The following is a 19,311-nucleotide window of genomic DNA, read 5'->3' as shown; positions in this document are numbered from 1 at the left end:
AGGAATCTGAGACATTGTGTGTCCTGTGGTGCAAACCTATTGTGGAATGCACAGCCCCCGCACAGAAGGATGTTACTCAAGAGATATCAATGGTGATGAAAGGCAATAGTGAAGGTTGTTAACAATCAGAAGTGCTGTTTTGTCCCACATGTTGACAAGCTGAGATTACTTACAGTGTGGAAACAGGCCCTTCTGCCCAACAAGTCCAGACCAACCCACGGAAGCACACCCCATTCTCTTACATTTACCGCGTCACCTTAAACTACGGGCAATTTAGCATGGGCAAATCACCTGACCTGCACATTTTTGGATTGTGGGAGGAAATCAGAGCACCCGGAGAACAGCCACACAGACAATGTACAAACTCCACACAGAGAGTTACCCGAGGCGGGAATTGAACGTGTGTCTCCGGCACTGTGAGGCAGCAGTGCTAACTATCGTGCCACCGTGCCGCTTCTTGCGTTGCTGAAGCAACAGTCAACCAGGCAAGTTGAGCGGATTCCATATCACATCTGCCTTACATCTTGTAAGGTGGGGAGTCTGGAGGTGAGTTGAGCGCTGCAAGACTTTTTGCCTCTGCCCTGATCATATATCAACGGTTGTATGGTCAGTCCTGTTCAGTTTCTCATCAACTTTACACACCAGAATGCTGCTCATGGAGGATTCAATAATGATATTGCTGTTGAATGTCTACAAGCAATACTCAGATTTTCTCTTGTTGAAGATGGTCTTTGCCAGGCACGGATGTGATACAGCTGTTACTTGCCACTTGTGCAGATTTTAGATGCTGGCCAGGTCTTGCTACATGTGGGTATGCGATTTTTGAGAACATTTTTAGCTTAGGTTGAGGTTCAGGTTGTAAGATTGTTCTCAGTGAGAACAAGCCTACCAGCTCAGCGAGCAAACTTACAACCTGAACATATAGATATGCGCTACATCAGTATCTGAGCAGTTGAAAATGATGCTGAATATTATCCAATCGTCAACCAACATCCCTACCTCTGAAGGGAAAGTGATTGGCGAAGCAGCTGAAGATGGTTGGGCCAAAGACTCGACCCTGAGGAACTCCCCTCTAACTAAGAAGGCCTGGATTCTCAACCCCCTACCTGCTTCACAAGTGGGACATGACACGTCTGAACAGGTTGGTTAAAAATGTCACCTGCAGAAAAAGCCAGAGATTCAGGTGGACTGCTGTTTGTTGCAAAGATCACCTGAGGGTAAAGCTGTTATAAAGCTTTAGCCGAGGACACTGCAGCACCAGGGTAATGGGTTCTGAAGTAGATGCACACAGGACTGGAATGGTTCACTGTGTTTCTCTGTCCACTTTTCCTGCCAGACCCTGCTGACCTCCAGCACTGTCTGATTTACCGTCAGATTTTCAGCTTCTGCATGAGTCACCCTTAGGCCCCGCCCGGCACTGTGACGTCACGGGCCGTCTGCGCATGCGTCCAGATCCCCGGCCAAGATGGCGGCCGTTCACCTCGGAATTGCGATACATTTAAACGCAAGTTATTTACCAAGATGCTCGCTTCTTGCTGAAAGGGTTTATAAACGTTCTCCAGTTCCTGCAGCCTTACCATGTGGAAAAGCGCATCTCTTCCCATTTCCAACCGACAGAATGTCGGTACTGCCAATGTGCTGCCCTTGCCTGTCGTCAGTATAGAGAGCTTTCCCCACCGAGGGACATGCTGGGTATCTACACCCGCCATTGAAGTCAATTATTACAGAGGATCGATTCTGTTCATGAGTAACTTTTTTCCATTGTATTCCAACTTGTTGTTTTCCAAATAATCTTTGGAAGAACAAAATTGGCGGTTAGAAAAATATCTTAAAATGTGATGCATCTATCAAATCTCTCAAAGCGTCCCTACAACATAACCTTGTCATTAAAGTACGAGATCTCTCAAATCATTTTGTAAATTCCCGTCCTGAGTTGATGATGGTGGATTTTGAAATCTCCTTTAACAGGTGGATGTTTAGCCCTCAAACCAAGAGATATATTTGTTTATTCTGAATGTCTCTCAACATGTGTCTTTTGTCATCTCATTTTGCAGAGAAATGGAAGTAATGAAAACTGAAGTGTTTCTCTGATTCCAGTTCTGTCCTATCTTCCCAGCTACAAGGTCCAGCCGGAGAGTTTACATTGAAGGACAATGAATTTGTTTCAGAGGTGAATACTATTGAGCATTCATCTATAATTCAATACTGAACTTGCTTTGCTGTGGTTCATTGGTTAGTCCCTGATGTGATCCCTTTACTGTGGATCTGAATCCATGTCCATCCATTGCTCTGTTTCATCACTTTCCTCCACGACAATCTCTTTAACATTGTCCAACCTGCACCACCTTTAATAATGTGGATTTTAATTCGATGTGATAGTTTATTGTTATTCCTTTCAGTCATGTTCAATTGAGGGTTTCATCACTGGATGTCCCTGAAGTATTTGCTGTTAACTTATTCCACTCGTTTATGTGGCCTCCCTCACAAACACCACTCAGACTTTCCTATGCTCCTGCTTGCTTTTATTATTCATGCTCCCTCTTATGCACTGTATTCCCTTCCCTGTTCTTACCACCACACCTCCACTTCTCTTTTCATACCAATCCACCTCCCCAATAATCCCTTTCATTTCTCTTTCATCCCTGAGAGGTCTGAATCTTTTCTCGGTCAAGGTCCTTCCTTGATGCATAATCATTAAGGAGTTACATAGAACGTGGAACAATGCAGCACAGGAACAGGCCCATGATGCTGTGTTGAACATGCCGCCCAAAACCCTTTGTGCAGTCAGCCTGAAACCAAACGGTGTTAGCCTGACAGTAAGTCGGGAACATGCTGAACTGTATTATAAATGTTATGACAATAAATGATAACTGGACGCTGAGAAACAATGGGAGGAATGTGGTTTTGTAGAAGCAGAATATTTTTAAATCTGTTGTATTCTATGTTTTGGTATGAGCATAAGTGGCAGAATAGATAAGGGTGTGGTAGGCTGTTGGTGGTGGGAGATAATTAAAATTTCAGAGGCATTTGGACAAGGTTCAACAGGGGCTAAAGTAAAGCGAGGGAGAAAAAAGAGCCCCTGAAAGATCATTGAAGCCGTTTATATGGAATCATTGTTGATGTTGAAATCGGAAAAATAAGTGTTAGGATTATCTGTGGGTAATCCAGGTTAAAACAGCACAAGGAGTGTGCTGTAAGCCCAAAGCGCACCCATCCCCTTCACATGGCTACCTTATGATCCAAGTGTGACAGAGTCTGTAGAAGGCCACATCAGTCTGTACAGCCACCAACAGACTCCCCCTGAGCGTGGGAGATAGTCAGCCTCATCTGTGACCCATCACCAATGCGATGATGAGAGAAGGAAGTTGAATCCCCTCACTGTTATCCAATGCCTTTGTTGCAAATTCAAACAATTCCCTGTTAATCCAGTGTCTCACAATGTAATTGTAAAAGAGCCTGAACACTGCTCTTGTACTTTTGTGTTCTGACTTTTATTACCCAGAATTTGGTCTACGACTGATTGATAATCTAAGACCACATATTTTCTTGATCATCCCATTGTTATTCCGAACGATGAGAGATCCCCATCCTTCTTCCCATTCTGCCTGACTTTCCACAATGTTGTGTATCTGTGAATTTTAATGCCCACCTTCTTGTTGACCCTGTGACCATGTCTCCCTGACGGTGATTAGATAGAAATCACAGTCACACACGCATATCCCTGATTGCAGATATTTCTTGCATCCAAATTTAGAAACATTAATTTACCTATTATCACAATTTCCTGTCACAAACATATTTGTTGATGTACAATTTTAGTTAAACTCACTTACTTCCTGTTTCTTTCTGTTTCTCCTCAGCCAGGTCCCCATGATTCAATATTTAAACCTTTCCCCATGGAATTGGGATGTCCTTTCAGCTGAGCCCTGTACCACCTCAAGTGTGTCAGTTTAAAGCACTTTGCATAATCCTGGTCATATGATTGACCAGGGCACTGTTTCCACCACTGTACCATCCCAATAAAATAGCTGACTTCTCCCTGAGAACTGGAAGCAGTTCCCACTACATCAGACCCACCCACTTCTTCTGACATCATTGTTTGATTCTGAAAACCTGCTAAACCTGCTTCACTCTGGTGATATCACTCAGTACCTCTCCATGTGCTATCTCTCACTGTATGGGTCTAATTGCTGCCTCTGTCAATGCCTCTCACTCCTGCAGCTAATTTGAGATTCTAAGCCAAAAGAATTCTCCACTCTAGAGAGACACAGCAGCACACGTCAAGGATGGAGACTGGGATTTTCCAGACCTCTGTTGGACTCAGTGCTACTCGGCATGAGTCTTCCTCACTGCCTCAGTCTAATTTCCCATTCTGTCTGTTTTTCTGTCTCCTGTGGGTAATCAGGATGTTCCTGACTTAGACGAATTCCTAATACTTTTCCATTACTACATTGAAGACAATTAGTCAGCCAGAGAGAGATGGAGGTTGAGATCTGGAGCCTTCAGTAAATCCTGCAGCCGGTAAGATCACTCACAGTAAACAGCACAGGAAGGAGTTAGTGGCCTTCTGTATTCAGACCCGGAAGACAGACTCACTCCATCACCGTCACTTTGACTCACTCACACTCACCCAATCTTCAACACCCTGACCCCCTCACACTCACCCCATCACCGTCACACTGACCCGCTCACACTCACTCCACCACCATCACCCTGTCCCCCTCACACTCAATCTATCACAGTCACACTCACCCCCTCCCACTCACCACATCACCGTCACGCTGACTCCCTCATACTCACTCCATAACCGTCACCCTGACAAACTCACACTTACTCCATCTCAGTCACCCTAACCCCCTCACACTCACTCCATCTCTGTTACCCTGACCCCCTCACACTCACTCCATCACCATCACCCTGACACCCCTCACACGCACTCCATCACCGTCACATTGACACCCTCACACTCGCTCCATCACCACCACCATGACCCCATCACACTCACTCCGTCACCGTAACACTCATCCCATCCTCCTCATCCATATGCGTCACACTCAGCCCCTCACACTCGCTCCATCAACAATGCTCTGACACCCTTACACTCACTCCATCACCATCACCCTGACCGCTCACTCTCACTCCATCACTGTCACATTGATCCCCTCACACCCACTCCATCACTGTCACCCTGGCCCCCTCACACTCACTCCACCTCCGTCACCCAGACACCCTCACACTCACTCCAGCATGGTCAACCTGACCCCCTCACATTCAATCCATCACCGTCTCCCTGACCCTCTCACACTCACTCCATCACCATCACCCTCACACTCACTCTATCAACGTCACTCTGACCCCCTCACACTCACTACAACGCCGTCACACTGACCCCCTCACACCCACTCCATCATCGTCACCCTGGCCCCCTCACACTCACTTCATCACAGTCATCCTGACTCCATCACACTCACTCCATCACCGTCACTCTGACACACTCACACTGACTGCATCACCGCCACATTGATCCCCTCACAATCACTCCATCACCGTCACCCTGCCCCCCTCATTCTCACTCCATCTCCATCACCCTGAAACCCTCACACTCACTCCATCTCAGTCACCCAAACCCACTCACACTCACTCCATAACCCTCACCCTGACACCTTCACACTTCGCCATCACCATCACGTTGAGCCCATTACACTCATGCCATCACCATCACGCTGACCCCCTCACACTCACTCCATCTGTGTCACCTTGATTCCCTCACACTCACTTAATCTCCGACACCCTGACCCCCTCACACTCACTCCAGCACAGTCTCACTGATCCCCTCACAATCACTCCATCACCATCACTCTGACACACTCACACTGACTGCATCACCGTCACATTGATCGCCTCACACTCACTCCATCACTGACACCCTGCCCCCCATTCTCACTCCATCACCATCACCCTGAAACCCTCACAGTCACTCCATCACCGTCACCCTGATCCCCTCACACTCACTCCTTCTGTGTCACCTTGATTCCTTCCCACTCAATTCATCTCTGTCACCCTGACCCCCTCACACTCACTCCATCACCATTACCCTGATCCCCTCACACTCACTCCATCACCATCACTCTGACACACTCACACTGACTGCATCACCGCCACATTGATCCCCTCACAATCACTCCATCATCGTCACACTGATGCCCTCACACTCACTCCATCACCATCACCCTGATCCCCTCACACTCACTCCATCACCATCACTCTGACACACTCACACTGACTGCATCACCGCCACATTGATCCCCTCACAATCACTCCATCACCGTCACCCTGCCCCCCTCATTCTCACTCCATCTCCATCACCCTGAAACCCTCACACTCACTCCATCTCAGTCACCCAAACCCACTCACAATCACTCCATAACCCTCACCCTGACACCTTCACACTTCTCCATCACCATCACGTTGAGCCCATTACACTCACACCATCACCATCACGCTGACCCCCTCACCCTCACTCCATCTGTGTCACCTTGATTCCCTCACACTCACTTAATCTCCGACACCCTGACCCCCTCACACTCACTCTATCACCGTCACTCTGACCCCCTCACACTCACTCCATCAAAGTCACACTGAACCCCTCACACTCATTTCATCATCGTCACCCCAGCCCCCTCACACTCACTTCATCACAGTCATCCTGACCCCCTCAAACTCACTCCATCACCATCACACTGATCCCCTCACACTCACTCCATCACAATCCCCCTGATCCCCTCACACTTACTCCATCACCATCACTCTGACACACTCACACTGACTGCATCACCGCCACATTGATCCCCTCACACTCACTCCATCACCGTCACCCTGCCCCCCTCATTTTCACTCCATCTCCATCACCCTGAAACCCTCACACTCACTCCATCACAGTCACCCAAACCCACTCACACTCACTGCATAACCCTCACCCTGACACCTTCACACTTCTCCATCACCATCACATTGATCCCATTACACTCACTCCATCACCATCACGCTGACCCCCTCACACTCACTCCATCTGTGTCGCCTTGATTCCCTCACACCCACTCCATCACTGTCACCCTGACTCCCTCACACTCACTCCATCACTGTCACCCTGACCCCCTCATACTCACTCATTCAACGTCATCCCGACACCCTCGCACTCACTCCATCGCCGTCACCCTGACAACCTCACACTCACTTCAACACCGTCAAACTGAACCCTTCATACTCACTCCATCGCCGTCACCCTGATACACTCACACTCACTTCATTTCTGTCAACCTGACTTCCTCACACTCACTCTATCACCATCACACTGATCCCCTCACACTGACTCCATCTGCGTCACTCTGACCCCCTCACACTCACTGCATCACCATCATCCTGACCTCCTCACATCACTCCATCACCGTTACCCTGACAACCTCTCACTCCCTCCATTACCGTCACACTGATCCACTCACACTCACTCCATCACCGTCACCCTGACCCCCTCACACTCACTCCATCACCGTCACATTGAACCCCTCACACTCACTCCATCGCTGTCACCCTGACCCCTCGCACTGACTCCATCACGATCACTCTGAAACCCTTACTCTCAGTCCATCACCATCACATTGATCCCCTCACACTCACTCCATCACTGTCACCCTGCCCCCCTCATTCTCACTCCATCACCGTCACCCTGATCCCCTCACACTCACTCCATCACGATCACTCTGAAACCCTTACACTCACTCAATCACCATCACATTGATCCTCTCACACTCACTCTATCACCGTCACTCTGACCCCCTCACACTCACTACATCATCGTCACACTGAACCCCTCACACTCACTCCATCATCGTCACTCCGGCCCCCTCACACTCACTTCACTACAGTTATCCTGACCCCCTCACACTCACTCCATCACCATCACCCGGATCCCCTTCACACTCACTCCATCACCATCACTCTGACACCCTCACACTGACTGCATCGCCGCCACATTGATCCCCTCACACTCACTCCATCACCGTCACCCTGCCCCCCTCATTCTCACTCCATCTCCATCTCCCTGTAACCCTCACACTCACTCCATCACAGTCACCCAAACCCACTCACACTCACTCCATAACCCTCACCCTGACACCTTCACACTTCTCCATCACCATCACATTGATCCCGTTCCACTCACTCCATCACCATCACGCTGACCCCCTCACACTCACTCCATCTGTGTCACCTTGATTCCCTCACACTCACTTCATCTCCGTCACCCTGACCCCCCACACCCACTCCATCACCGTCACCCTGACAACCTCACACTCACTCCATCACCATCACCCTGACCCCCGCAAACTCACTCCATCACTGTAACGCTGACCCCCTCACACTCCCTCTATCAAAGTCACACTGAACCCCTCACATTCACTCCATCATCGTCACACTGACCCCATCGCACTCATTCCGTCACCGTCACACTGACCCCCTCATACTCACTCCATCACTGTAACACTGAACACCTCACACTCACTCCATCACCGTCACCCTGATCCTCTCACACTCACTCCATCACTGGTGCATTGATCCCCTCACAGTCACTCCATCACCGTCACTCTCATCCCACCCTCTTCATCCATATGCATCACACTGATCCCCTCACACTCGCTCCATCAACAATGCTCTGACACCCTCACACTCACTCCATTACAGTCACCCTGATCCACTCACACTTACTCCATCACGGTCAACCTGACCACCTCACACTCACTCCATCTCCATCACCCAGACACCCTCACACTCACTCCTTCAACGTTACACTGATCCCCTCACATTCCATCCCTCACCGTCACCTTGGCCCCCTCACACTCACCCCATCAGCGTCACGCTGACCCCCCTCACACTCACTCCATCACTGTCACCCTGACCCCCTCACACTCACTCCATCACCGTCACACTGACCCCCTTACACTCACTCCATCACAGTCACCCTGATTCCCTCACACTCACTCCACCACATTAAACCTGAACCCCTCACACTCACTCCATCACCGTCACACTGACCCCCTCACGCTCACTCCATCACCGTCATACTGATCCCCTCACACTCACTCTATCATGGTCACCCCGACCCCCTCGCATTCAATCCATCACCGTCACCCTGTCATACTCACATTCACTCCATCACTGTCAGCCTGACACCCTCACACTCACTTCATCACCGTCACACTCATCCCATCCCACTCACTCCATACGCTTTACACTGATCCCCTCACACTCACTCCATCAACAATGCCCTGACACCCTCACACTCACTCCATCACGGTCACCCTGACACACTCACACTCAGTCCATCATCGTCACACTGACCTTCTCACACTCGCTCCATCACATTCTCCCTGACACGCTCACATTCAATCCATCACCGACACCCTGGCCCCCTCACACTCACTCCATCACCGTCACACTGATCCCCTCACACTCACTCCATCACCGTCACACTGATCCCATCACACTCACTCCATCACGATCACTCTGAAACCCTTACACTCACTCCATCACCATCACTCTGACACCCACACACTCACTCCATCACCGTCACATTGATCGCCTCACACTCACTCCATCACTGACACCCTGCCCCCCATTCTCACTCCATCTCCATCACTCTGAAACCCTCACACTCACTCCATCACCGTCACCCTGATCCCCTCACACTCACTCCATCTGTGTCACCTTGATTCCTTCACACTCAATTCATCTCTGTCACCATGACCCCCTCACACTCACTCCATCACCATCACCCTCACACTCACTCTATCAACGTCACTCTGACCCCCTCACACTCACTACATCGCCGTCACACTGACCCCCTCACACCCACTCCATCATCGTCACCCTGGCCCCCTCACACTCACTTCATCACAGTCATCCTGACTCCATCACACTCACTCCATCACCGTCACTCTGACACCCTCACACTCACTCCATCACCATCACTCTGACACACTCACACTGACTGCATCACCGCCACATTGATCCCCTCACAATCACTCCATCACCGTCACCCTGCCCCCCTCATTCTCACTCCATCTCCATCACCCTGAAACCCTCACACTCACTCCATCTCAGTCACCCAAACCCACTCACACTCACTCCATAACCCTCACCCTGACACCTTCACACTTCGCCATCACCATCACGTTGAGCCCATTACACTCACGCCATCACCATCACGCTGACCCCCTCACACTCACTCCATCTGTGTCACCTTGATTCCCTCACACTCACTTAATCTCCGACACCCTGACCCCCTCACACTCACTCCAGCACAGTCTCACTGATCCCCTCACAATCACTCCATCACCATCACTCTGACACACTCACACTGACTGCATCACCGTCACATTGATCGCCTCACACTCACTCCATCACTGACACCCTGCCCCCCATTCTCACTCCATCACCATCACCCTGAAACCCTCACACACACTCCATCACCGTCACCCTGATCCCCTCACACTCACTCCTTCTGTGTCACCTTGATTCCTTCCCACTCAATTCATCTCTGTCACCCTGACCCCCTCACACTCACTCCATCACCATCACCCTGACACCCTCACACTCACTCTATCACCGTCACACTGAACCCCTCACACTCACTCCATCATCGTCACCCTGACCCCCTCACACACACTCCATCATCGTCACACTGATCCCCTCACACTCACTCCATCACCATCACCCTGATCCCCTCACACTCACTCCATCACCATCACTCTGACACACTCACACTGACTGCATCACCGCCACATTGATCCCCTCACAATCACTCCATCACCGTCACCCTGCCCCCCTCATTCTCACTCCATCTCCATCACCCTGAAACCCTCACACTCACTCCATCTCAGTCACGCAAACCCACTCACAATCACTCCATAACCCTCACCCTGACACCTTCACACTTCTCCATCACCATCACATGATCCCTTCACACTCACTCCATCACCATCACGCTGACCCCCTCATACTCACTCCATCACTGTCACACTGAACACCTCACTCTCACTCCATCACCGTCACCCTGACCCCCTCACTCTCAGTCCGTCACTGTCACACTGACCCCCTCACTCTGACTCCATCACCGTCACCCTGACCCCCCTCACACTCACTCCATCTGTGTCACCTTGATTCCCTCACACTCACTTAATCTCCGACACCCTGACCCCCTCACACTCACTCTATCACCGTCACTCTGACCCCCTCACACTCACTCCATCAAAGTCACACTGAACCCCTCACACTCATTCCATCATCGTCACCCCAGCCCCCTCACACTCACTTCATCACAGTCATCCTGACCCCCTCAAACTCACTCCATCACCATCACACTGATCCCCTCACACTCACTCCATCACAATCCCCCTGATCCCCTCACACTTACTCCATCACCATCACTCTGACACACTCACACTGACTGCATCACCGCCACATTGATCCCCTCACACTCACTCCATCACCGTCACCCTGCCCCCCTCATTTTCACTCCATCTCCATCACCCTGAAACCCTCACACTCACTCCATCACAGTCACCCAAACCCACTCACACTCACTGCATAACCCTCACCCTGACACCTTCACACTTCTCCATCACCATCACATTGATCCCATTACACTCACTCCATCACCATCACGCTGACCCCCTCACACACACTCCATCTGTGTCGCCTTGATTCCCTCACACCCACTCCATCACTGTCACCCTGACTCCCTCACACTCACTCCATCACTGTCACCCTGACCCCCTCATACTCACTCATTCAACGTCATCCCGACACCCTCGCACTCACTCCATCGCCGTCACCCTGACAACCTCACACTCACTTCAACACCGTCAAACTGAACCCTTCATACTCACTCCATCACCGTCACCCTGATACACTCACACTCACTTCATTTCTGTCAACCTGACCTCCTCACACTCACTCTATCACCATCACACTGATCCCCTCACACTGACTCCATCTGCGTCACTCTGACCCCCTCACACTCACTGCATCACCATCATCCTGACCTCCTCACATCACTCCATCACCGTTACCCTGACAACCTCTCACTCCCTCCATCACCGTCACACTGATCCACTCACACTCACTCCATCACCGTCACCCTGACCCCCTCACACTCACTCCATCACCGTCACATTGAACCCCTCACACTCACTCCATCGCTGTCACCCTGACCCCTCGCACTGACTCCATCACGATCACTCTGAAACCCTTACTCTCAGTCCATCACCATCACATTGATCCCCTCACACTCACTCCATCACTGTCACCCTGCCCCCCTCATTCTCACTCCATCACCGTCACCCTGATCCCCTCACACTCACTCCATCACGATCACTCTGAAACCCTTACACTCACTCAATCACCATCACATTGATCCTCTCACACTCACTCCATCACCATCACCCTGACACCCTCACACTCACTCTATCACCGTCACTCTGACCCCCTCACACTCACTACATCATCGTCACACTGAACCCCTCACACTCACTCCATCATCGTCACTCCGGCCCCCTCACACTCACTTCACTACAGTCATCCTGACCCCCTCACACTCACTCCATCACCATCACCCGGATCCCCTTCACACTCACTCCATCACCATCACTCTGACACCCTCACACTGACTGCATCGCCGCCACATTGATCCCCTCACACTCACTCCATCACCGTCACCCTGCCCCCCTCATTCTCACTCCATCTCCATCTCCCTGTAACCCTCACACTCACTCCATCACAGTCACCCAAACCCACTCACACTCACTCCATAACCCTCACCCTGACACCTTCACACTTCTCCATCACCATCACATTGATCCCGTTCCACTCACTCCATCACCATCACGCTGACCCCCTCACACTCACTCCATCTGTGTCACCTTGATTCCCTCACACTCACTTCATCTCCGTCACCCTGACCCCCCACACCCACTCCATCACCGTCACCCTGACAACCTCACACTCACTCCATCACCATCACCCTGACCCCCGCAAACTCACTCCATCACTGTAACGCTGACCCCCTCACACTCCCTCTATCAAAGTCACACTGAACCCCTCACATTCACTCCATCATCGTCACACTGACCCCATCGCACTCATTCCGTCACCGTCACACTGACCCCCTCATACTCACTCCATCACTGTAACACTGAACACCTCACACTCACTCCATCACCGTCACCCTGATCCTCTCACACTCACTCCATCACCGTCACACTGAACCCCTCATACCCACTCCATCATTGTACCACTGGCCCCCTCACACTCACATAATCACTGACACCCTGACCCCCTCACACTCACTCCATCACCGTCACAGTGACACCCTCACACTCAATCCATCACCGTCACATTGGACCCCTCACACTCACTTCATCTCTGTCACCCTAACCCCCTCGCACTCTCTCCATTACCGTCACCCTGGCCCCCTCACACTCACATAAACTCTGACACACTGACCGCATCACACTCACTCCATCACCGCCACACTGACCACCTCACACTCACTCCAACACAGCCACACTGACACACACACTCACTCCATCACCATCACGATGACCCCCTCGCACTCAATCCATCACCGTCTCCCTGACCCTCTCACACTCACCCCATCACCGTCACCTTGCCCCCATCACCCTCACTCCATCACCATCACTCTGTCACCCTCACACTCACTCCATCACCATCACCCAGACCCTCTCATGCTCACTCCATAACCGTCACCCAGACCCTCGCATGCTCACTCCATAACCGTCACAATGACACCCTCACACTCACTCCTTCACCATCAACCTGACCACCCCATACTCCTTCCATCACTGTCACCCTGATCCTCTCACACTCACTCCATCAACGTGACACTGAACTCCTCACACTCACTCCATCACTGTCACACTGAACACCTCACACTCACTCCATCATTGTACCACTGGCCCCCTCACACTCACTCCATCACTGTAACGCTGAACACCTCACACTCACTTAATCACTGACACCCTGACCCTCTCACACTCACTCCCTCACCGTCACAGTGAACCCCTCACACTCACTCCATCACCGTCACACTGACACCCTCACACTCACTCCATCACCGTAACATTGAACCCCTCACACTCTCTCCATCGCTGTCACCATGACCCCCTCGCACTGACTCCATCACCGTCACCCTGGCCCACTCACACTCATTCCATCACCATCACCCAGACCCCCTCACACTCACTCCATCATCATCACACTGACTCCCACACACTCACTCCATCATTGTCACCTGCCCCTTCACTCTCATTCCGTCACCGTCACACTGACCCCCTCACACTCACTCCATCACCATCACTCTGACCCCCTCACACTCACTCCATCACCGTCACACTGAAACCCTCACACTCACTCCATCACTCTCACACTGGCCCCCTCACACTCACATAATCACTGACACCCTGACCCTCTCACACTCACTCCCTCACCGTCACAGTGACCTCCTCACACTCCCTCCATCACCATCACTCTGACACCCTCACACTCACTCCATCACCGTCACCCTGAACCCCTCACACTCACTCCATCACCATCACCCTGACACGCTCACACTCACTCTATCACCGTCACTCTGGCCCCCTCACACTCACTCCATCACCGTCACACTGAACCCCTCACACTCACTACATCACTGTTACACTGGCCCCCTCACACTCACATAATCACTGACACCCTGACCCTCTGACACTCACTCCATCACCGTCACAGTGACCTCCTCACACTCACTCCATCACCGTCACACTGACCCCCTCACACTCACTCCATCACCATCACACTGACACACTCACACTCACTCCATCAGCGTCACATTGAACCCCTCACACTCTCTCCATCGCTGTCACCATGACCCCCTCGCACTGACTCCATCACCGTCACCCTGGCCCACTCACACTCATTCCATCACCATCACCCTGATCCCCTCACACTCACTCCATCACCGTCACACTGACCCCCTCACACTCACTCCATCTGTGTCACCTTGATTCCTTCACACTCAATTCATCTCTGTCACCCTGACCCACTCACACTCACTCCATCACCATCACCCAGACACCCTCACACTCACTCTATCACCGTCACACTGACCCCCTCACACTCACTCCATCATCGTCACACTGAACCCCTCACACTCACTCCATCATCGTCACCCCGGCCCCCTCACACTCACTTCATCACTGTCATCCGGACCCCCTCACACTCACTCCATCACCGTCACACTGATCCCCTCACACTCACTCCATCACCATCACCCTGATCCCCTCACACTCTCTCCATCAGCATCACTCTGACACACTCACACTGACTGCATCACCGCCACATTGATCCCCTCACACTCACTCCATCACCGTCACCCAAACCCACTCACACTCACTCCATAACCCTCACCCTGACATCTTCACACTTCTCCATCACCATCACCCTGACCCCATCAAACTCACTCCATCACCGTCACGCTGACCCCCTCACACTCACTCCATCACTGTCACACTGACCCCCTCACACTCACTCCATCACCGTCACACTGACCCCCTCACACTCACTCCATCACCGTCACCCTGATCCTCTCACACTCACTCCATCACCGTCACACTGAACCCCTCACACTCACTCCATCATTGTACCACTGGCCCCCTCACACTCACATAATCACTGTCTCCCTGACCCCCTCACGCTCACTCATTCAACGTCATCCTGACCCCCCTCACACTCACTCCATCACCGTCACCCAGGCCCCCTCACACTCACTTAAACTCTGACACACTGACTGCATCACACTCACTCCGTCACCGCCACACTGACCACCTCACACTCACTCCAACACAGCCACACTGACACACTCACACTCACTCCATCACTACCACGATGACCCCCTCACACTCAATCCATCACTGTCTCCCTGACCCTCTCACACTCACCCCATCACCGTCACCTTGCCCCCTCACTCTCACTCCATCACCATCACCCAGACACTCTCACGCTCACTCCATAACCGTCACCCTGATCCTCTCACACTCACTCCATCACCGTCACCCTGATCCTCTCACACTCTCTCCATCACCGTCACACTCAACCCCTCACACTCACTTCATCACTGTCACACTGAACCCCTCACACTCACTCCATCATTGTACCACTGGCCCCCTCACACTCACATAATCACTGACACCCTGACCCCCTCACACTCACTCCATCACTGTCTACCAGACCCCCTCACGCTCACTCATTCAACGTCGTCCTGACACCCTCACACTCACCCCATCACCGTCACCTTGATTCCCTCACACTCACTTCATCTCTGTCACCCTGACCCCCTCGCACTCACTCCATCACAGTCCCCCTGGCCCCCTCACACTCACATAAACTCTGACACACTGACCGCATCACACTCACACCATCACCGCCACACTGACACCCTCACACTCACTCCATCACCGTAACATTGAACCCCTCACACTCTCTCCATCGCTGTCACCATGACCCCCTCGCACTGACTCCATCACCGTCACCCTGGCCCACTCACACTCATTCCATCACCATCACCCAGACCCCCTCACACTCACTCCATCATCATCACACTGACTCCCACACACTCACTCCATCATTGTCACCTGCCCCTTCACTCTCATTCCGTCACCGTCACACTGACCCCCTCACACTCACTCCATCACCATCACTCTGAAACCCTCACACTCACTCCATCACCGTCACACTGAAACCCTCACACTCACTCCATCACTCTCACACTGGCCCCCTCACACTCACATAATCACTGACACCCTGACCCTCTCACACTCACTCCCTCACCGTCACAGTGACCTCCTCACACTCCCTCCATCACCATCACTCTGACACCCTCACACTCACTCCATCACCGTCACCCTGAACCCCTCACACTCACTCCATCACCATCACCCTGACACGCTCACACTCACTCTATCACCGTCACTCTGGCCCCCTCACACTCACTCCATCACCGTCACACTGAACCCCTCACACTCACTACATCACTGTTACACTGGCCCCCTCACACTCACATAATCACTGACACCCTGACCCTCTCACACTCACTCCATCACCGTCACAGTGACCTCCTCACACTCACTCCATCACCGTCACACTGACCCCCTCACACTCACTCCATCACCATCACACTGACACACTCACACTCACTCCATCAGCGTCACATTGAACCCCTCACACTCTCTCCATCGCTGTCACCATGACCCCCTCGCACTGACTCCATCACCGTCACCCTGGCCCACTCACACTCATTCCATCACCATCACCCTGATCCCCTCACACTCACTCCATCACCGTCACACTGACCCCCTCACACTCACTCCATCTGTGTCACCTTGATTCCTTCACACTCAATTCATCTCTGTCACCCTGACCCACTCACACTCACTCCATCACCATCACCCAGACACCCTCATACTCACTCTATCACCGTCACACTGACCCCCTCACACTCACTCCATCATCGTCACACTGAACCCCTCACACTCACTCCATCATCGTCACCCCGGCCCCCTCACACTCACTTCATCACTGTCATCCGGACCCCCTCACACTCACTCCATCACCGTCACACTGATCCCCTCACACTCACTCCATCACCATCACCCTGATCCCCTCACACTCTCTCCATCAGCATCACTCTGACACACTCACACTGACTGCATCACCGCCACATTGATCCCCTCACACTCACTCCATCACCGTCACCCAAACCCACTCACACTCACTCCATAACCCTCACCCTGACATCTTCACACTTCTCCATCACCATCACCCTGACCCCATCAAACTCACTCCATCACCGTCACGCTGACCCCCTCACACTCACTCCATCACTGTCACACTGACCCCCTCACACTCACTCCATCACCGTCACACTGACCCCCTCACACTCACTCCATCACCGTCACCCTGATCCTCTCACACTCACTCCATCACCGTCACACTGAACCCCTCACACTCACTCCATCATTGTACCACTGGCCCCCTCACACTCACATAATCACTGTCTCCCTGACCCCCTCACGCTCACTCATTCAACGTCATCCTGACCCCCCTCACACTCACTCCATCACCGTCACCCAGGCCCCCTCACACTCACTTAAACTCTGACACACTGACTGCATCACACTCACTCCGTCACCGCCACACTGACCACCTCACACTCACTCCAACACAGCCACACTGACACACTCACACTCACTCCATCACTACCACGATGACCCCCTCATACTCAATCCATCACTGTCTCCCTGACCCTCTCACACTCACCCCATCACCGTCACCTTGCCCCCTCACTCTCACTCCATCACCATCACCCAGACACTCTCACGCTCACTCCATAACCGTCACCCTGATCCTCTCACACTCACTCCATCACCGTCACCCTGATCCTCTCACACTCACTCCATCATTGTACCACTGGCCCCCTCACACTCACATAATCACTGACACCCTGACCCCCTCACACTCACTCCATCACTGTCTACCAGACCCCCTCATGCTCACTCATTCAACGTCGTCCTGACACCCTCACACTCACCCCATCACCGTCACCTTGATTCCCTCACACTCACTTCATCTCTGTCACCCTGACCCCCTCGCACTCACTCCATCACAGTCCCCCTGGCCCCCTCACACTCACATAAACTCTGACACACTGACCGCATCACACTCACACCATCACCGCCACACTGACCACCTCACACTCACTCCAACACAGCCACACTGATCACCTCACACTCACTCCATCACCATCACGATGACCCCCTCACACTCAATCCATCACCGTCTCCCTGACCCTCTAACACTCACCCCATCACCGTCACCTTGCCCCCTCACTCTCACTCCATCACCATCACTCTGTCACCCTCACACTTACTCCATCACCATCACCCAGACCTTCTCACACTCACTCCATCACCGTCACCCAGACCCTCGCATGCTCACTCCATAACCGTCGCAATGACACCCTCACACTCACTCCATCACCATCAACCTGACCACCCCACACTCATTCCATCACTGTCACCCTGACCACCTCACACTCATTCCATCACCGTCACACTGATCCCCTCACACTCATTCCATCACCGTCACACTGATCCCCTCACACTCACTCCATCACAGTCACATTGATCCCCTCACACTCACTCC

Source organism: Hemiscyllium ocellatum, chromosome 29 (assembly GCF_020745735.1).
Source record: "Hemiscyllium ocellatum isolate sHemOce1 chromosome 29, sHemOce1.pat.X.cur, whole genome shotgun sequence".
NCBI classification, from domain to species: domain Eukaryota; kingdom Metazoa; phylum Chordata; class Chondrichthyes; order Orectolobiformes; family Hemiscylliidae; genus Hemiscyllium; species Hemiscyllium ocellatum.
This window is presented reverse-complemented; position numbering follows the sequence as displayed.